Below are 20,722 nucleotides of genomic sequence, written 5' to 3'. Positions count from 1 at the left end.
ACAGTCTTTCTCTAGTTGTGGCGATCAGGGGCTGCTTTCTGTTGCGGGGCACAGGCTTCTCCTTGCATTGACTTCTCTTGTTGCAGAGCAGGGCTCCAGGGTGCGTAGGCTCAGTAGTTGTGGCCCTCTGGGGTCTTTCCAGACCAGGGATCGAACCTGTGTCCTCTCCACTCGCAGGCAGAATCTTCCCATGGACCACCAGGGAAGCCCTTCTTCTTCTTCTTCTTTTTTTTTTAAATTATTTTAACCTCAGAAACTCCTCTCCCTTTTTTGAGGAACACGTATCCCTAGCTCAGGGAGTCTTGGAACACATCTTGGGAAGCTCTGTTTACATCTTTATGTTTTGAGGTCAAAGCCCGGGAGACACCTCGCCCACTGGGTCCCCACCTTCTCAGCTCCGATTATCATCAGGCTGTGGTTAGCGTGTTGGGCCTGAGGGCTTTCATCCAGCAGTGCCCACCCCTTGTTCACTTTTTGCCAGATTACTGTATTTACTTATCTGAGCGGAACCCAGCCTTCAGGAGGGACACAGCCAGGGAGAATGAGGCTCAGAAAGGTTAAGAGGGCACATGGCCGGGGCTGCTATTGCAGGATTTGTCCATAGACGTACACGCCCAAATGCACACACGCATACCCAGACACGCTCACACTCAGCCGCTCTTTGCTTTGCGTAAACAGTATTCTGCGCCTGAGATGGAGAAAGTCCAGCTGGAGCCCCCTCTGTCCCCTCCCCTCCCAGCTGGCAGGGTGGTGGGCCTGGCCCCAGGAAGGTCTGCCAGTGGCCACTCGCCCCTGTGTCTGGCGGGCGCCCCGTGGAGTTTCCATGGTGAGCTCTCCTTTGGGGGCCCCTGGGTGGGACTTTCCATCTGGGTGGAAACCTGACCCGCAGGCCCCAGGAAGGAGGAAATGCCTTCCCCAAATGTGGAGAGAAAGAACAGAGAGGCAGCCAGCCTGGGACTCCAGCCAGAGCCCCCAACTCCTGTGAAGCCGCAGAGCTTCACAGTGGGATCTGGGGCCCGGCTGCTTCGGACCCACCCCTCAGCGAAGGCACAGCCCAGGCTGGGTCGCAGCCTCACACAGTGTGATCTGCTTGGGGGCTGACGGCCCTGTGCCCCTGCAGTTCCGGGGGCCTGGAGTTTGTGCACCATCCGTGCCTTCTCCTCTTCCTGGAGAGATCCAGTAGCTGATTGGTAAGTGGCTGGTCAGGATTCGAACTTGGCTCTCTTTGTCCCCGAGGTCCACTGTACTTGGGACTCTGCCCCCTGGACTCCCTCAAGCAGGCATTTCCACAGGTACCATCTCACTGAATCTTTGAAGCAGCACTTTGACATTGGTATTGGTATCGTTCCTATTCCCCTATGTGAAAACTGAGCCTCAGAGAGGCTGGGAGTCTTGCCCAGCGTCACACGGCAAGTTGGTGGCAGCCGACAGCCGTCTGTGCACGTGTTCAGGTCATTACTAGCTCACTTCCCCCACCTTGTGCATGCTGAGTCGCTTCAGTCATGTCCATCTCTGTGACCCTGTGGACTGTAGCCCGCTGGGCTCCTCTGTCCATGGGATTCTCCAGGCAGGAATCCTGGAGTGGGTTGCTATGCCCTCCTCCAGAGGATCTCCCACGTTATATGCTCATTTATTGGGAAAAGAGGGCAGTAACAGTTTAAAGAGAGTTGGCGATTGCAGTCAATGGGGGGCTGAGTCTGGGATGCAGGTGAGGTCTGCTGCGTCCTCAGACGGGAGTCTGCGTGGCCTCTTGTGGGGCACGTGGCTGTGACTGTCGTTTTAAGATGGGTGTCTTCAGGTCTCACGCCTGACATAGGAGCCAAGCCCTTCCTGGCCAGCGTCCTCGTGTGTTTCCCACGCCATGGCATCTGCATCTCAAGGCTGATGGCATTTTCACCTCATAGGCTGACTTTAGAGCCTGGCACCCCCTTTCCCCTCCCCAGCCCGCCCCCAAGCTGAGACACCACCCAGGGACCAGGGATGGGCCTGAATCTGACCCGTAGGTTTGCGAAGGGACCACAAGGGGAGGGTGGAAGATGGACCCGGGCGCTGAGTTGTCTCCATCACGGTGTTGTCTTTGGTCCTCCCAAGCACCATCCCAGACCAGGTCCTGGGGCCTGACTGGCTGGGAAATGCCTGCTTGGGCCCTGACAGAAGTTTCCCTAAAGGGAACTTGTCTGTTGTCAGGGAGAGACTGACCGACCTGCTCCTCCACAGCCAGCCGGTAGGTACCCTCCCTCTCTGGCCTGGGAGAGGGCAGGGGGGTGCTGGGCACCTTGGCCCCCTGCTGCTATGGGGGATGGGCTCTTGTCCTCATGGTCTACAGCACAATGGCCTCCAGGGCTCAGGTCAAGCTTTGGGGATGCAGATGAAGGGGAACTTGGGGAGTGCTGAACGGCAGGAGCACTAGACTGGGAATCCGAAGCTCCTCGCTCCAGGCCCGGCTCTGTGGCTGGCCGGGTTCAGGGGTCCTCAGCAGCCTGGGCGGCTGTGGTACCCTGAGGCAGGTGGTCCCACGAGGATCTTGCTGGGAGAGTTGAGGCAGGTGGAGGACTCCACAATCCCAGATATGTTCTCTTACATATAGTAGAATAGAGGTTTGAGTCTCGTGTCCTCATTTCTAGCCCTGTGCCTTGCCCTGTCCCCATTCTGCAATGCCCTCCTCATCACCTACCCCAAAGCTGCAAGCCCTTCAAGGCCTAGCCCATTGCCCATCCTCTGTGAAGCCTTTGCCCGTGTCTCCTGGGGGCCTGCTCTTTCCATGAACTCCCGTCCTGCCCTTTGCAGTCTCTGAAGGACCACATGGCAGCGTGTCCCTTTTCCTTAACTGTTCAAAGGCTCCATCTCCTCCATCACTCCACCTCCTCTGACACTTTCTCTCCCTCCCGCCCCTAGTGATCCAGCATGAGGCTTAAGTTGGGCTTTATTCGCTGATGGACAGTTTCTCAGAACATACTTCACCAGGAAGTTCCACTGAACGTCGAACCACCTTCTCTGTTGCTGCCGGATGAACATCAGTGCTGGTGTTGCAGGACCTCTTCTTGACGGCCAGTGATGGCTGTGAGCCGAGCCAGCTCACAAGTCACTGGCCGAGTGACTTAGCTCACCAGCTGAGTCACCGCTGGCAAGGTCCCAACAGGCTTCACTCTGTCCATCATAAATGTCACTGAGCTCCTCCTAAGTGTCAGGCACTGTTCTCGGTGGTGAACAGGGCCAGTGAAGTTCCTTCCATGGGTCTAGTGGGGGAGAGGGTGCAGGCAAAGCACATAAACCAATAAACAGATCATGTGTTCTGTATTTCTGCTGGAAGGGGACCAGCAGGTTGGCCAGTTAGAGATGATGGGGTGATGGGGAGCAGAGGGCAATCAGAGAGGCCTCTGCTGAGGAGGGGGTGTTTGAGCAGAGGGGATGTGGGCCATGCAGAGGGGGTGGGAGCAGTGTTCTAGCCGCCCCCCGTCATGGGAGTGAGCTGGGCTCATTGAAGGACAGAGAAGGGAAACAGCATCACTGTGGCTGGAATAAAGAGAACCAGGGGCAGGGAGGCATGGAGTGAGGTCGGGGAGCTGAGAAGGGAGGCAGGCAGCCGCAGTTCACAGAGGGCCCTGAGCCATGATGGGCACGTGGGCTTTATTCTGAGTTGAAGGAGAGCTGGGGAGGGGCCCCTTTAGCTGTGTGGGCAGTGATGTTTACTTCATACCCATTCCAGTGAGAGCCGGAGGGGCTGAGACCAGGGGCAGGAGGCGAAGAAGTTAGACTGGGAATTTCTTTTGGAGACGGTCCAACAGAATTTGCTCCTGGGTTGGATATTGGGGATGAGAAAAGGAGGGGGCCCCTGGATGACTCCAGGGTTTTTGGCTGAGTGGCGGGGTGGCTGGAGGGGCCCTTCACTGTGATGGCAGTCCTGGCAAGAGCCGCTGGGGTGCAGATGGTGGCCGTGGGCTCAAGAGTTAGACAGTGGCCTTAAGTTTGAGATGCCGCATAGATATTGATGAATGATTGAATGTGTGTGGTCCTGCGATCTGGGGAGGATGATTCCAGGAGTGTGTTTGGGTGTCACGAGTGTGTCGTTGGTACCTAACCCTGGAATGGATGCACCTACCAAGAGGGTGAGCCTGGACTGAGCAAAGGAGTTAAGATCTGTGTCCAGGAGGCATCAGTATTGAAGGCTGAGGTGAGGAGGAGAGACGGAGGAGAGAGACAAGTGGTCAGGGAGGTGGGAGGAAACCCAGGAGAGGGTGGGTCCTCACCACACAATGAAGACGCAGTCCCTGGGCAGTTCAGAGCTTTACAGAGCGGGTACAGAGCGGGGTCCTGTGACCTTGCAGGGACCAACTCTTCTTACAGATGTGGTCAAGTTGCTTGCGATTTGTGCGAATGGGAAGGAAGACCCGCCTCACGACTCTCACACTTGGTGGGAACCAGAGCTGCTAAAAACAGCCTTTGCTTGAAACCATTCTGGGGCAAGCAGAGATGGGGTTCAGGGGTTAATGAAATGAACTCTTGTCTGCAGACTGGCCCATCTGGGGGTGTCTGCACTGAGCCCCCACTTCCTGCCTCCCGCTCGGGAAATGTACCCACGGCTGGACCAGAGGTGGTGTCTGGGAGCGGCAGACTGTCCGTGGCGGAGTCCAGCTGTGAGTGAGCCCTCAGCGCTGAAATTGCCAGCCTCGCGCAGCCCAGAGCCAGCCCGCGGAAGTGGGCCAGCCGCACCTCCGTACAGGATTAGAGGGATGTGTAATGGATTAAAGATCAAAAATGTTAATTAAGAAATGGTCTTTTCTAATAAGATGCCTTCAAGGGCACAGGCCTGAAAAGGAGGGGGTTTCTCATTTTGGCAACACGGTTTCTGTTGTAATGAAATTGGTTCGCAGACAGTGGGGAGGACCCGACGTTAAGTCTCGTTTTAAAGACATCTCCATCCAAATTAATTAGCAATAAAAAACGGAGGCCTGAATGTCAGGCTGGCAGGCAGGCATTGTGTGGTGGCTTGGCAGGAAGGCTGCATGGACTCCAGAGAATTTCCTCTGTAGCCCAGGGCCGCTGGAATGTTGTATCTTGGGGCACATTCCAGGAGGCTTAGTGGGGTCTAACTGTCTCTGGGGTCAAGAAATGAAGCCCGGTTGGGTGCTAGGTCTAGCTTGATGGGAATTTGCTGTGTGACTTTCAGCTGCCCATGGCCCTTTCTGATCATTCCTCTAAATTTCCTTTCTTATCAACTGTGGATGACAATGAAAAACTCTTATCTTCCTTCATGGTCTGTTGGAGCAAAAAGATTCTTAGATTTTGAAAACTCTAAACTCTCTATGTGAATCAATGAGATTATTGCTAAAGGGAGATTTATTCTTTGTGTACCTGGTTCATCCCTGGCCAGGCCACACATTCTGTTTACTCATTCGTCAATGGAGACTTGGGCTATGAAGTCCCTCAGGTTGTTTGCATGTCTCAGAAGGGCACCATAGCCTGATGGTTAAGAACTGGGCTCTGCCTGTTATACAAAGTGAAGTAAGTTAAAAAGAGAAAGACAAGGAGAAGGAAATGGCAACCCACTCCAGTATTCTTGCTTGGAAAAGTCCATGGACAGAGGAGTCTGGCAGGCTGAAGTCCATGGGATTACATGACTGAGCATGTGTGCACGAGGGTGGAGGGAGATGGGTTGGTAGCAATAAAGTGGTAGAACTAAAAAAAAAGAGAAAGACAAATATCGTCTATTAATGCATATATATGGAATCTATGAAAAATGCTATTGATGAGCCTATTTGCAGGGCAACAGTAGAGACGCAGACATAGAGAACACTTGTGGGAAGTAGGGGAAGGAGACGGTGGAGCGGATTGGGAGAGTAGCCTTAAAACGTGTAAAAATTTACATGTAAACATTTACATCTATGTAAAATAGATACTCAGTGGAAATTTGCTGTATGGTACAAGGAACTCAGCCCAGTGCTCTGTGACCACCTAGATGGGCGGGATGGGGTGGGGAGTGGGAGGGAGGCTCAAGAAGGAGTTTGTGTACCTGCGGCTGATTCATACTGATGTGTGGCGGAACCCGAGACAGCACTGTGAAGCAGTTATCCTCCAATTTAAAAAAATTTAAAAAAGAACAATACATTAAAAAGAAAAAAAAGAACTGGGCTCTGGAGTCTGCCGGGTCATCAACGTGTACGTAAGCTCTGCCTCCTGCTTGGGAGCCTAGCGGAGCTATGCGCCTTCTGTGAGCATCAGTGTCCTTGTCTGTGAAATGTAGCCAGTGTCTCTGTCTGCTCCCACTGCTGTGATGTGTGAGGGGAGGGAACCCGCAGTCAGCCTGAGCGCTCGGGAGGTGTGGTGTGGTGAGCAGTGCTGGGCGCTGGGGCTTTTCTTCTGCAGAAGCCTTGGGACCTGTGTGTGGGTTCCAGACTGATCCTGAGTTGGAGACCGGCTGTTCTTGAGTTTCCTGGACCCTCCGCTGTGCAGAACCTAATTTTTACAAGAAGCCAGAGGAAGGAGAGTCTTTTGGAGCCTGGAACTTGTTCTGAAGGTTCCAAGACTTGAGAAAAGAGTGGACCTATACATCCAGGGGAGAGTCTCCCACTGCTTCCGATCAGAACTTGCTCTGTCTGATGAAATCGCGCGTGTTTTCTTGCCTACCACACATCTTGTTTTCTGTGGCAGTGATGTTGGGAGCAAGACAGAGAAGGGAGAGAAGTTTTTTTTTATTTTTATTTTTTACTGTCCTCTTTGCTCTGGTTGGAGATTGTCACACTTTAATCTTACTGTGGCTGCAAACTCTCACTTTATTTTTTAAAAAAATATAAAAAAGTCTCATTGTTTTATTTAATGGTATTTGCCTAAAACTGAAATTTTATCTCATATTAGTACCATGAATTCTGTTTTCCTTTTTCTTGCATCTGCCTGCCTTTTTTTAGGATTTTACTTTTTTCCCCAGGAAACTTAAAAAAAAATTATGATAAAATATACGTGACATACAATTTACTGTCTTAGCCTTGGTCAAGTGTCCAGGTGTTATGTGTCCAGGTAACACACGACATTAGGAGCAGTCACACTGTTGTGTAATTGTCACCCCCATCCATCTCCAAAATTCTTTTCACCTTCCCAAACTGAAACTCTCAAAGAGTTTTTATCCTTTTGTGTCTGGATTATTTCACTTAGCATGTCCTCACGGTCATCAATGTTGTAGCATGTGTCAGAATTTCCTTCTTTTTTTAAGGCTGACTAATATCCTGTTGTATGTATACTCCACAATTTGTTTATCCATTTATCAGTCAGTAGAGACGTGGGTTGCTTAATTTTTTGGAAAAACTGCCAAGTGGCTTTGCCACATTACAACACCCACCTCTAAAGCTCTGTCTGAGAAGGAATGTGGCGGGCATGGACTTTTCTTGTCTCTCACTTGGATAAAGGAGGCCCATGGCAAGAGGCTGTCAGGGGTGAGGGGATGGTGAGGTTCCCTGCGTGGAGTGGAGCACTCTTCCCAATCCTCCCAGCTCTGGCCCAGCCTCCTACCCAGCCTCCTACCTGCTACCACCTGGCCACAGGAGCGGCTGACACTCAGACGCAGTCATTTCCCGCCCTCCCCGTTGCACTAAGGCAGACCGTCTCAGCACCAGTGATGCTCAGAGGAGGGAGGGAGCTGTCTGCTCAGCGAAGTTTGGTTGCCACTTGTGGTCATGGAGATGCTTTGAACCTCAAACCGGCAACTGGACAAATGGCAGAACAGAAATACTGGGATGAGCTGCTCTGCGGTCTAAGGTCTGCCCTCAGTGACACTGATGGGGGAGAGAAAGAGAAAGGACAGGACTGGACCTGACCTTTAAGAAAGCAAAACTGAAAAGTATGGGCCTGGCAATGAGGACAAATGGCTGACTGCCGTCCCCAAGCATTGGATGAATGGCCCAGACATAACGCTAAGTGAAAGGAGCCAGACACAAAAGGAGCGTGCTGCATTCGCCCATTATGTGGCATCCAGAACTGGGCAGAGTGGTGTCTGGTGACCGAGGTCAGGCAGCCATTGGCCTTGGGGCATGGCTGGAAGGGGGATGTGCAGTCTGCGGGGCCTTGGGAAGGTCTTCTGTAAAAACGTGCTGCCCGGTTTGCTTAACATTTGAGCACATTATTGCATTTAAGTTGTTTCAATGAAAAGGGGACATGAAAATAAACACCAGACAGAAAATATCTTCATTTCAGAGGTGTGGAGGCTGTGGGCTCTTTACTTAGTTCATTTCCCCATGAGTTATTAGGGTCTGTATTCCAAGACCCACTGCTGGGTCTGACTCAGCCAGCCTTTCCCACCAAGGGTGAAGTTCCTGAGGGCGGAGGGTACTGGGGCGCCCGGCCTGTCCTGTTAACATCCTGTGTCACAGGGGAGGGGGCTGCGAGCCCTTCACTGCTCCCTACCATTCTTGGAAAGTAGGGTTCAGACTTTATGCCAGGAAATTGTTCTAGCATGGGATCCAGGGCGCCCATCTTTTCTCTCCCTTCCTGGCCTGACCTTGGGTGAACTGCTTGCCTCCAGTGAGCCCCGGGCCTCTGGTCCAGATGCCAGGATGGCCTCAGCGTTGGGAAAGCATGCGGGGCGTCTGTGTACCTGTGAAGGGCTGGGCACAGGCTGCCGAGTGGGGAAGCCTGTCCTGGCACCTGTGTGCCTCCCACAGCCAAGGTGAGGGGAGACGCGGGAAGGATGGAGGCTGCCCGGGCGGTGCTCCCAGTGGGGGTCACTTCCGTGGGCGGCAGGGCTGCGTGGGAGGTTTTGAGTCACAGGGCTGTCCTGTCCTAACTGGCAGCTGTGCCCGCCCTGCCCCTCCAGGGGTTGGGGCCCTGAGGCTCTGCTTCTGGATCTCAACCCCGTTGCCGAGTGGTTTTTAAACAGGGATTTCTTCATTCATTCATCTCCTCATTAAGCCTTATTTGAACACTGTTACTGTGCCTCCGGGTGGGGGTTGTGTCCAGATGAATACTGTTTGGAATTATCCAGTCGTGGGAGGAGAGGAGGGAGGATCATCTTCTTAGCATCCTCCACGTGCCCAGCCGAGCACCAGGGGCTTCTGAACCCGCGTTGCCCCATTTAATCCGAGAGCCTACTCTGCAGTGGCTGTTAATCGATTCCACTTTACAAGGCAGGAGACCAGGTGTTGGACTAAGTGCTTGCTACTCAAAAGTGTGGTCCATGGACCGGCATCACCCATCAGCTGGCTTGAAATGTCAGAATCTCGGGCCCCTCCCCAGACCTGCTGAGTCAGACGCTGCCTTTGAACAAGATCAAAGGAGGTCTGTGTGCACATCCAAGGCCCTTGTTGACGAAGCTTGAGCAAGCTGGGGACACACTGGGCTTTGCCTCTGCCCTCTGTAGTTATGATGGTGGCAGTCAGAAGGAAGCTCTTCGAGGTGACAGTCGCCAGCGCTGCGCTGAGCACTTGCCGTGGTTTATGGTCTGTCATCCTCTGATAGCTCTCTAATTCAGGCACCGTTGTCATCAGCTCCCTTTCATCGTTGAGGAAAAGCCTCAGAGAGGTTAAGTAACTTGTCCTGGGAAACACTGCTTTTGGGAGGCCAAGCGCCTTCTTGGGTGTGTGTGTGTGTGTGCGTGTTTTGGAGGGGAGGTGGTGATCCTGGCATGATGTGAGGATTTGGGGATGTGACTCTTGGTGGAAGCAGCAGACATGGCAGATTCTTTGGGGAGACCCCGGTGGGGATGGGGAGACCCTGGACACTTCCTTAGAGGTGCTGCCTGCCGCCCAGGGGGGAAACTTTCTGGCTTTTCCTTTGAGAATCAGCTCCATGTCCTCTCTTCTGAGAAGCCCTCCCTGAATTCCCCCTCCTCTCACCCTCTTCTTATTTTTGGCCTTTGCCTTTAGCACATGTTTTGATTTGTGCCTCTTTTTGCTAGATGAGGAGGTCCTTGATGAAAGGACCATTTCATTCATGTCTTGGTCAACTTTGTATCCTCCATCCCTAGAACAGTTTTTTTTTTTTTCCCCATTTATTTTATAATTGGAATCTTCCGTGTGCTGAGTCCTGGCTTAGACACTGATGTTTCCGTGGTAAGTAAGGCAGGTGTGGTTCCTGATCTCTGGAATGCAATGTGGGGGAAGCTCTTGTGGGAAGCCTGACTTATTCATTCATTCATTCATTCAGCAAACACCAGACCCCGGCGGGGGGTTACAGTACAAGCAAGTCGGAGTGATCCAGGCCCTTACAGAGCTAACAGCACAGTGGGGTGTCCCTGCCAGAAATCTGTCTTTATAGACTCAGCACAGTGAAGAGAACAGGGCTAAAGGGCAAGGCTCCCGGCCCCACCTAGGCAGGCAGGGCACCTTCCCTCGGGGAGCCCTGAAGCCTAAAGGGAGACGTGAGGGAGATGTTTGGCCCCTCATTCTTTCCAGACCAATACACTTACTGAGTTTGGGGATCTTAACTTCAGATGAGCACAGTGAAAACAGGCAGCTTTGCTATAACAGAGGTGCGCATGTTTGTGAAAGTGCAGTTCCATGCTTGAAAACAGCCATTACCCAGCAAAGCTTACTCTGAACTGAGAACTTTCATGCGCCACATGCTGGTGGTGAATTTGCTGTGATCCACCTGTAATCTACCTGGGGATGCCTTCTTGTTACCCTTCAGCGGTTTGCTGGTCCTTGGGTTGCATCACCTCCAAGGCATATCTCAAGCTTTCCTTTTTCATTTTTGAGCCTATTTTATTGTAAAATGAAACACAGACACCTCGCAAAACAAATGTGGAAGTGAAAGTCGCTCAGTTGTGTCCAACTCTTTGCGACCCTGTGGACTATACAGTCCATGGAATTCTCTAGGCCAGAATACTGGAGTGGATAGCCTTTCCCTTCTCCGGGGGATCTTCCCAACCCAGGGATTGAACCCAGGTCTCCCGCATTGCAGGGGGATTCTTTACCAGCTGAGCCCAATCACAAAACAAATGTACAACCTAGCAAATTCTTATGTGAGACATCACTGAAACGCCCCATCTGTGTTCTCCAGCTCAGACACAGCCCCCTCCTCCTTCTGAAAGTAACCATTCACCTGACTTTTATGGCCATCACTTGCATTTCTTTAACCTTGTCACCTCAGTGTGCACTCCGTACCACTACAATTTAGACTTGGAGTGTCATTCTTTAAGGAATTGTTGTGGTTTAGTCACTAAGTCATGTCTGACTCTTTGCAACCCCATGGACAGCAGTGCACCAGGCTTCCCTGTCCTTCACCATCTCCTGGAGTTTTCTCAGACTCATGTCTGTTGAGTTGGTGATGCTACCCAACCATCTCATCCTCTGTTGTCTCCTTCTCCTCCTGCCCTCAACCTTTCCCAGCATCAGGGTCTTTTCTGATGAGTTGGCTCTTCTCATCAAGTGGCCAGAGTATTGGAGCTTCAGGTTCAGTCCTTCCAATGAATATGCAGGGTTGATTTCCTTTAGGATTGATTTCCTCAAGGTTGATTTCCTTTAGGATTTAGGATCACCTAAGTGTGTACCCCCTGCCACTACAATTTAGACTTGGAGTGTCATTCTTTAAGGAATATGAGGGTATAATATTTTTTTTGAAAGGATGCTTATTTTAAGCATCCTTTAAAACAAGCCCCTGAAGTGGATCCTTCTGATGTTTAGGCTCCGGGATAAACCATTTTCCACAGCTGGCAGGAGAAGGTAGAGCCAGAATAACATTCTAGTGCCTACCACCTAGCAGCTGTCCCCTGAGAGTTTGATGAGTGGCTACACAAGCCACCAGTTTTTGGCCTTTAGGGGAGGAGGTGACGCAGTTCTGTACCAGGGTGATGACGGTTGGAATGGCTAATGTTGTGGAGGGGAGGAGCTGGTGAACTTGTTCTGAGTGAGGGCTTGTTCTGAGTGAGGAAGTCATCCATCAATCTTTCTTTGACTTGTCATTTGTAACATATTTTCTCTTCTGAGCATTTGGGGAATTAATCTCTTCACACCTGCTGCAGCAGGTGAACCCGAGTTTGCTCTTGGGGTGTCCAGGGTGCGCAGGTGTGTGTCTTTGAGACCATTCTTCATTAAAATGGATGGCAAGGGGGCTTTTCCTGCTGTGTTGGGCTCCTCAACACTCCACCCAAAGAGGGACTCGCAGGCAGGTGGTCACGTGTCTTGCTTGGTTTGCATTCCCCAGAGTCCAGATAACTTGCAGAACTGTGTTGAATTCTAGAATTTACAGGCATGAGTTCTATGGGATTGGGCTTGGTGATTTAAAAATAATGGTTAAGTAAACAGTGGGCTCCCCTGGTAGCTCAGCTGGTAAAGAATCCACCTGCAATGCAGGAGACCCCAGTTCGATTCCTGGGTCAGGAAGATCTGCTGGAGAAGGGATAGGCTACCCGCTCCAGTATTCTTGGACTTCCCTGTGGCTCAGCTGGTAAAGAATCCACCTGCAATGTGGGAAATCTGGGTTCGATCCCTGGGTTGGGAAGATCCCCTGCAGAAAGAAACAGTTACCCACTTGAGTATTCTGGCCTGGAGAATTCCATGGACTGTATAGCCCATGGGGTCACAAAGAGTCAGTCACGACTGAGCGACTTTCACTCACTCACTCAGCCTTTGATGTGGGCCACGCAGTCCTCAGCATGTAGGGCTTCCTCATGCCCTAGAAACTTAGCTCAAGCAGGTGGATGACAAGGCCATCCTCTGACCAGGAGGTGGGGGCTGTTCACTTCACAGACACTTACGGGGCCGGCGTGGTGACAGTGTGTGAGCATCTCATAAAGGCTCCCTTGGCTGCAAACTCATGAACTCCTGAGGGTAAATAGAAGGAGAATGTGAGAGGTGTTAATGTAGCAAGTTAGTAAGCTGAGTGAATGGTAAGCATCACAAACCTGTGGAATCTGAAATGTGATATTGAAAGTCAAGGAAAATGTGATTTTTGAGACTAGAAATTCTTGGCCTTGTTTGTTGACCCTACTGATGGGGAGTCGGTTTGGTCTTTGGCACCGAGGATGCAGAGGGGCTGGATTTGGTCCCTTTCCTCAAGGTGCCATGTGCCCCTTGCCCGTGGTTACACAGTCTAAGAGGAGAGAAATAACAGTCACTGTACAGCATGGCAAATGCTTTAGAGAAGAAAAACAAAATGCCCAAGCACAAGGCAATTTTGTTGTGTGTTGGCGACATGAAATGAGAATTGTCCCCGACCTTATTCTGTAGCCTAGAGCCATGCTGTCTTTCGGCTGGACTTAGGCTTTTAAAAAGTCTCACATGCTTTTTAACATTAATTTCACAAATATTTATTTATTTATTTTTGTCTGCTTGATGGTGCCAGGTCTTAGTTGCGGCATGTGGAATCTAGTTCCCCAACCAGGGATCGAACCCGGGCCCTCTGCATTGGGAGCCCAGAGTCTTAGCCACTGGACCACCAGGGAAGGCAGGTCCTACATGCTTTAGAAGAAAACTCGAGAAACTGAACAGCTACATGGATGAGGTCTCCGAAGCATGTTCGTGCCTGCCCCCACCACTCCCCGTCTGTCAGAGGTGCTCACAAGCATCCAAGCTCAGGATGGATGTTGTCCCCGAGTTCCCAACCCATCCGTGCCCCCTTCCCTCCGTCATCACATTCCATTGCCCGGTAGCGCCCTGGGAGGAGGTGCCTGTCCCAACCACCGCCCTTCCCTGGAGGTGTGCCAGCTGGCCCTGGAGAGCTCTCAGGAGGGATGCTGGAGGGCGTGGCCTTGACCAGGTAACAGCTGGGTTGGATGGCGTAGTCTCTGAGGTGGATGAAGTGGTCTCCAAAGAGAAGGGCAGGGTTATACAGCTGGAGGGGAAGGTGACCCTGGGATATGGCGGTACCCAGAGACGGCTGTGCCTGCAAAGATGCTCCTTGCCTTGGCCATTGGTGGGGTATAGAGGTGGGGAGTGGGGAGCTCGCCTGATTCTGCTTATTTCAGGTAGGATCTGGCCTCCTGCAAGGCTATCCTCTGCACACTTGATTATCAAACTGCTTTGATTCTAAAACGTGCATTTGATCATTGTCTAACATTTCTGAAGTTGGGGGTGGGCATTTTAACATCCATGTGTATGTCTAATGCAGTGACTCTCCCTCCTCCCAAGAAAGCGATCACTGAGCTCATAGGTGTCAGGCGTTTGGTGGCCTCTTGGACCTGAGGGACTCTGGTAATGGTGGTGGACGCCCTTGTCTGATGCAAGCAGCTTCCTGGAAACCAGGGTCTGAGAACCTAGGCCTTGCAGACGTGCGTGCCTAGTCCTGGCCCTGCGTGGTTCTAGGCCCGGCGTTCCGGGCCTCTTACCTTCCCACACACAGCTGCCATACAACACAAGGGAGAGGGAGCCGTCAGCAATGAGCTGCAGGTCTGGTCGGCAAATCCTGGGACCTCAAGGCCTCCAACCGCCTCTGTGGACTCTGCCTGGACCTTGCTTAAATGCTGCATCCGCTTCTTCCCTCCCTTACCCACTCTCAGCCTCGCTGTTTCTTCCACCTCAAACACTCCCCGGGTTCCTTTGTGATCATCCTAACCTCCTCCGAGGCAGGCCTGTCCCTGGTTCCACTTCTGATCCACCGGGTACCCAAACAGGACCCGGCTGGGCGCAGGCTCTCCTGTTACACTCGTTGCCTGATAAATTGAGGTGGCTACAGCCCAGCACTGAAATCTTGCAGGCATTTTATTACTGTCAGCATCTGGGCAACGCAGCTCGAGGATCAAAGAGAGTTACAGGAGAGAATGAACTCTTAAGAATGGCTAATTATTATTATTATTATTTTTAACCAAATGCAATTTACTAAAGGGTGCGGAGAGGGAAGGAGGCACAGAGAGCACAGCCTCTAAACGAGGGTTAATTAGAAGTCTTCCGGATAGCTTGTGCTTCATCAGCAACAGAGCAGCATGTAAATAAATCTAATTTCCCTCCAACTCAACTCGTCACAGGCTTAATTACAGCAGTCAATGTGTGCATGTGTGTGTTTTTTTCATTAGCGCAAGAGGGTCATTATTAGCCATGTCTGCTAAGAATTTTTATGAAGAGCTTGGTTCCACCCTCGATAGGTGTCCTCAGAGAGCAGAGAGGAACTTTCCGTGAGAACGAAAAGAGTTTCCAATTAAGGTGGCTTGGAGGAAGCAGGAAGCGGCAACGCAAATTAGAAAAAGATTACAGAAAGGGAAAAAGACCGCGAGTGCCTTGCTTGCTGGCGGAAAGGTTCTGGGAACCTCAGTTAATTACCAAGTGGAGGAAGAGGTCCTTCCAGGGGGCTGGACCTTCTTTTTCCCCCCATTGTCTCTGGCCTGTCCTGAAATCTTGGGGCTCCAAGACCCCTCTGGGATCCTTTCTTACATTCTGTCTCTAGAGAGCTGAAAATGAACTTAACATTTGGGGAGGACAGGGCTTGACCACTTCCCCCCACTTCTTTGAGATGACTTTTCACACCCCTCACCCCCCACCTCGGAGCAAAGCAGCGGAGACCACACTGTCCCCGCCGCCGGGAAGGTTGCCGCACTGGACCGCTGTTGAAGTGAGTTGTATTGTTCTAGAAATAAATAGCTGAAAACCCCGAGTCAGAAATTAGTTAACACAAAGGAAGTCGAACCCAACAGGCTGAGTTCCAATTGTCTGCAGGAAGTGCCCTGCCCAGGGGGGCCTTTGAGGGAGGATTTCAGTCCATTTCGCCTGGCACACAGCTCACAATGTTGGCAAAAAAGTTTTTCTTCCCTTTCGACCCCTGCCTGCCCGCCCCCCAGCCCCCATAATGATTACATTTCTCATTAAGCATTGTAGGGGCTGCACTTTGTGGTAGTTAATAAATTTCTAGTGACTTCGAAATCAAGGCAGCTGTCCGAATTCCAGGCACACGTGTCCGGCCTCAGAGACCACATCTGTCCTTGGCCGTCCAGCAGTGATGGGATCTACTGCGCTCCCCGCCGCCACCCAGGCACCCAGCAGAGGGCAGACCCAGCAGCTCTTGGTACAGGAGGGAGCCTGGAAGCTCCCATCATCTAAGCCCCTCTTGGTGTCAGTTGTCCCCAGCCTGTTTTCTTCCAGGCTCTGCTTGAATGCCTCCAGGAATGGGAGGCTCACCCCCTTACAAAGCAGCCTAGACCTCAGTGGCAGCCGCAGCCGTCATGTTTATTGAGCACTTACTAAGTGAACCTATTTAGTTTACTTAGTTCAAGTGAATAAACATGAATTAAAAGTAGATAGGGTGAGGGGTGAGGTGTGTAGTGTCACTGTCCTGTTGGACAAGGAGGTTCAGAGAGGTTAATTAATTAGCCTACGGTCACACAGCTTATGAGCTGTGAAGCCAGGGGTACATCTCCAGCCCATGCTCCCAGTCCTCGCGATGAACCGGTACGGCTTTCTTTCTCCCTCTGGTCAGCCCCACGGGCTCTGGTTCTGTGCCCTATGATCTCCCAGAACAAGCCTGCTCTTCCGTATTCTCCTCTTGAGTGGTCCGGGGACAGTTTTCCTGCTCTGCTCCCCCGCTTATTTTTCAAAAGGACGAGATGCTTGGATTGATATCCCCGGCTAGATTTCTGTGATGATGGTGCCACTGTCAGAGTGGGGACCAGTTCTAGCGGGGACTCCCAGCCCTTGGATCTTTCAAGCAGCTGGTGCAGGTGTTGAGAAGGCCAGGACAAGCTGTGTGGACAGGAGCGAGCACTGCAGCTCCCCATTCAGGGCTGCTGAATGCCCGCCAGGCCTGAGCCCAGTAGAGCAGGGTCAGGAGGGGCCAGCAGTGTGGCCCCTCATGTGTGCGGCTGTTGGCTGGACGGACGCTGGGTGATGCGCCAGGTCATCTGTTTTAAATGCCTTCCTGGGCTAGGTCACCGCCACCGTGGCCCCAGTTCTTAGATTCCCAGGCTAATGAATTGTGGACAGGGGGGCTGACATTGTCACACAGTGATGGCCCCCTCAGTCCAGCTTTCTTTTCTAGGTGTGCGATTTGGAGGCGAGCATCCTAATATGGGCTAGGATTGCTTGAGGGGGCAAGATGAGGGGTCCCACGATGAGCCTGCTCCTCTTAATTTGCTCCCTCCTTGCTGTGGGGTCTCGGTGAAGACCCTTGCCCTTGGGGAGGGGCAGAAGCCTCTTCACTGTCCTTCTTGGGTGGCCCCTTGGCACTTTTATCTTTCCAAGGCAGGGTCAGTGGTTCAAGAGTGGTTGGGCCACCCCCAAGCCTCCTGTCTGGCACAGTTGGGCTGTTGAGGCCGATACTGTCCTTGTGTTGGTAAGCAGAGGCCGTGTGTGCAAGGTCTGACACTTGGAAGAACCAGCATGTTAATAATTTCATCTTTGATAAATCAGAAGACTTATCTGGCAGTGGTGGGATTCAAACTCAGATCTGCCCTCACAGCCTGTGCCCCAGCCACGGCACTTTGCATGCTGTTGACACGGCCCTCTGATGTTTGAAGTGCTCGTCAGTATGATCTGACCACGTTGAATTAAAGTGCGGAGGCTCTCAGACTATCTTGAATTTGTACACGATCACCTTCAATCTATCTGAATCCACTCTGGATTTCTCAGGTTTGCTTTGAATCAAGCCACTCACACTGATTCTGGGCTCCCTCCAGTCGTGGTCTGAGTTAGGATTTGATGGACATCCCGTGCCTTCCTCAGGCCCAGCGCTGCGCTGCCTGCTTCCGCTGTAGGCCCGCTGACGTCCTCTTGCTTCTTGGAATGGACCCGATGCTCCATCCCTCAGAATCCTTGGTGCTCACTCTCCTTGCTCCAGAATGCCCTTTGCCACGTGTTGCTGGGCTGGTTCCTTCTGTCCTCCAGAGCTCAGCTCATGCGCCCTGCAGAGGGGCCCTCCCTGCCACCCTGGCTGAAGCTGGCCTCCTCTAGTCCCCGCCGCCCCATCACCTATTTTATTTCCTTCAAAGTCCTGATTTTGTTTCTCTGTGTATCTGCTGTCTTTCTCCCTGATGAGAGGGTAAACTCCCCAAGAGGGTCTGCCCGCCTCCGTTCCCGCTGTGTCCTAGGACAGTCCCTGGCACGTCGTGGATCTTGGTAAGTGTTTTGGGAATAAGTAGATGTGTCTTAAATGCCCCTGTGTCTCTTTTCTGGAAAGGAGTGTGAGGCCACCCTGGGGGCCTTGGCCCTCCTTCCTGTGGCCGTCTTCTGTGATTCAGAGTCGGCAGCTGGCAGACAGAGGGGAGGGTGTCTCCCAGGGGGCCTGTTTCCCAGAAGCATCCAGCTCACTTCCCCACCTGGGCTCCTCCAAGGGCAGAAGAATGAGGGCCTTCCTGGAAGCCCTCGTGGCTTGGCCCTTGGAGGGTGGGAACGACTTGGGTCCCATGCTTAGCCATTAGTGACGAAACCCAGGAAGCATCCTGATTTCGTGACGAGGAAGGGAAAAATCTCCTCTTTCTATTCGGTAAAGAGAAGAAAGGAAGCTGCCAACTGAGAATTCCCAGAATCGGAATTTCCTAAACTTTCCCTGGGACCAGTGGGTGTAGGAAGAGGCACCTACTCCACCACTCCTGGGCAGGAGTGTGATGGTCAGTGCGTGTGAGTGTGTACGCGTGTGCACGCATGTGAGTGACACCCAGAGACGGGGTTCGTGGGCCACAGCAGAGGCTTACAGGCTGAGGGCATCGTTCCTTTCAAGGTCGGTTGCCCAAACTCTCCAGCGCACACCCTCCCTCCTCTGCACAGATACGGCGGGCGGTGGTGGGCCTGGACGGTGTGGAGAGAGGAGGGCTGAGTGCTGGGGAGCATACCTGACTCTCAGCCTCAGTGTTGCTGCACGAAGCAAGTTCTTTTTCTTGAGTCATTGTCAGCCTTTGGTCCAGTGTGGTGATTGAAAGACTGTGTTAGAGAATCAATATTACTTCCATTCTATTTAAAAGACATTAGGACAGTACCTAGGGGCGGCATACAGAGGCTTGTTAAGCACAGATTTCCAGGCCTCATATTCAGAGAGGGGTGGCAGTCTGTCATCTGGGATCCCCGTCCAGGCGATGCTGGCCCAGGCAGCCCTTTGACCCGCATCTCCAGAAACTCGGCTGTTAACCCAAAGACTTCCAGGCTGGACCCTTTTTCAGAGCAAGGAAATTTTCAGAGCAAGGAAAACAAGCCCACCTCTCCCCACTTCTTTACCGGGACCTGTTTACATATAACTAGAAGTTGGGTACTGTGAGATGTCCCTCTAGACGAAGCTGTAGAGGCAGACTCAAAGAAGTGGTCCCTGGAAGAGAGGATCTTGGCACAAAGGGCAAAAAGTTTCCTTCCAAGTGGATGTTCGGCTTATAAAATGATTGCCGCGTGAGTCCGGAAATACGTGATCTTGTTCATCCAAGTGGTCACAGTGCAAACGTCTGGGTGTGAGATTTCAGGTGATTTTTACCATTTTCCTTGTGCTTTTCTGTGTGACACTCATTGCAGTTATCTTTCTGCTCAGAGATGATAGTAAAGGCTCATTTTGTGGGAAAGAAAGATATTCAGAAATACAGAAACAGATCCGGGCAGAAAGGTAGGTGGGACCACTGGCTGGTCTGACACGTGGCCAGCATCAGTCCCCCGGGCAGGCATGGTGGATTTCTATTGGAAATATGGGCAGAGCGTCCAGCTTGGGCATTTCTGGGCTTGCCTCAGTCTTTCTTGCCTCCACCGGGGGCCCCAGTGCCCTTTGTCGCGGGGGTCTCCCATGGGACCTCGCCCCCTGGCCCCTGCCTCTAGTGGAGCTTGCTGCTCCGGGCTGCCCTTCTGGGGCGGTACCTTGGCCTGAGAAGGGGGTGACGTTGCACCTGCCTCATCTCTTTATTTATTTTAAAATTAATTTTATTTATTTATTTTTCGCTGCTCTGGGTCTTTGTTGTTGCACTCCTGCTCTCTCTAGTTGCGGCAAGTAGGGGCTAGTCTCTAGTTGTGGTGCATGGGCTTCTCATTGCAGTGGCTTCTCTTCTTTCAGAGCACAGGCTCCAGGATTCGGACTCAGGAGTCGTGGCTCATGGTTGCCCTTTGGATGTGGGATCTTCCCGGACCAGGGATCCAACTCGTGTCCCCTGCCTTGGCAGGTGGATTCTTAACCACTGGATCACCAGGGAAGTCCTCGTCTCTTTATTTACTGTGGCAGAGATGGGATGGCATCTTGGAGCTTGGTGTTTTCCAAGTGGCTTAGGCGTCTGTGTTCAGCTCTCTGTGCACTAGAGGAGTGAACCCAGAGGAGCCCAGACCCAGCATCCTGGGAAGCACGTCTGTGCTCAGAAGGAGCATAGCTTCTTGGAGACTGGGATCCCTGCCTGGTCGTCCTCTAGCTGTGTGACCTCGCCCCCTCTGCGTCTCCGTTTCCTTATCTGTAACTGAGGCCGCCGAGTCCGTACCTCATTGGGGAGGTGTCACAGAAGGTCCCCAACAAGATGGCTCCTTTTCCTGCCCTCCCTGTGCAGAAAAGGGGATTTTTGCTGGAAAGATTTCCAGAAACTGTTTTGGACTCTGACCCTGGCCATATCTTGCCTGTACCAAGTGATCATCTGACGTCGCCCGGTGTGATTTCTTAGCAACCGGTTCCTTTTGGTCGGCCCAGCCATCAGACGCTCTCCAGCAGAGAGAGTTTGAGTAATTTTTTCCATTCAATGTGCATTCATGGAAGTGGGGGCAGGGGGGCGGGGGGGAAGGGATGCATTTTAGGCAGTACCTGGCTCCTCCTTAAATTAGACTGTTTTTCATTCTCATCTCCCCAAGGTGGTTTTCCAGACTCAGCCGTGACTCACAATCTCAGCCTGCCCACGGGAGGGTCAGAAAATTGGTGAGAAGTCAGAGTTGAAGCA

At 52.1% G+C, this 20,722-nt stretch overlaps 1 protein-coding gene across 2 annotated transcripts in view; it reads left to right on the top strand.

The window, feature by feature from the left end:
• The window catches only part of ZNF423 (zinc finger protein 423), a 345,950-nt gene that overhangs the window by 73,635 nt on the left and 251,593 nt on the right, over window positions 1–20,722 (top strand). The window contains exon 1 of one of the 2 annotated variants that reach the window (XM_061138457.1): window positions 4,527–4,634. The exons of the other annotated variant lie outside the window; for it this stretch is intronic. The gene's annotated coding sequence lies outside the window, so the exon portion shown is untranslated. Of the gene's footprint in view, window positions 1–4,526; window positions 4,635–20,722 lie in introns of those variants that run through there. 2 annotated transcript variants of the gene reach the window in all.

Source organism: Dama dama, chromosome 4, assembly GCF_033118175.1.
Source record: "Dama dama isolate Ldn47 chromosome 4, ASM3311817v1, whole genome shotgun sequence".
Classification (NCBI taxonomy): Eukaryota; Metazoa; Chordata; class Mammalia; order Artiodactyla; family Cervidae; genus Dama; species Dama dama.
This window is presented reverse-complemented; position numbering and strand designations above follow the sequence as displayed.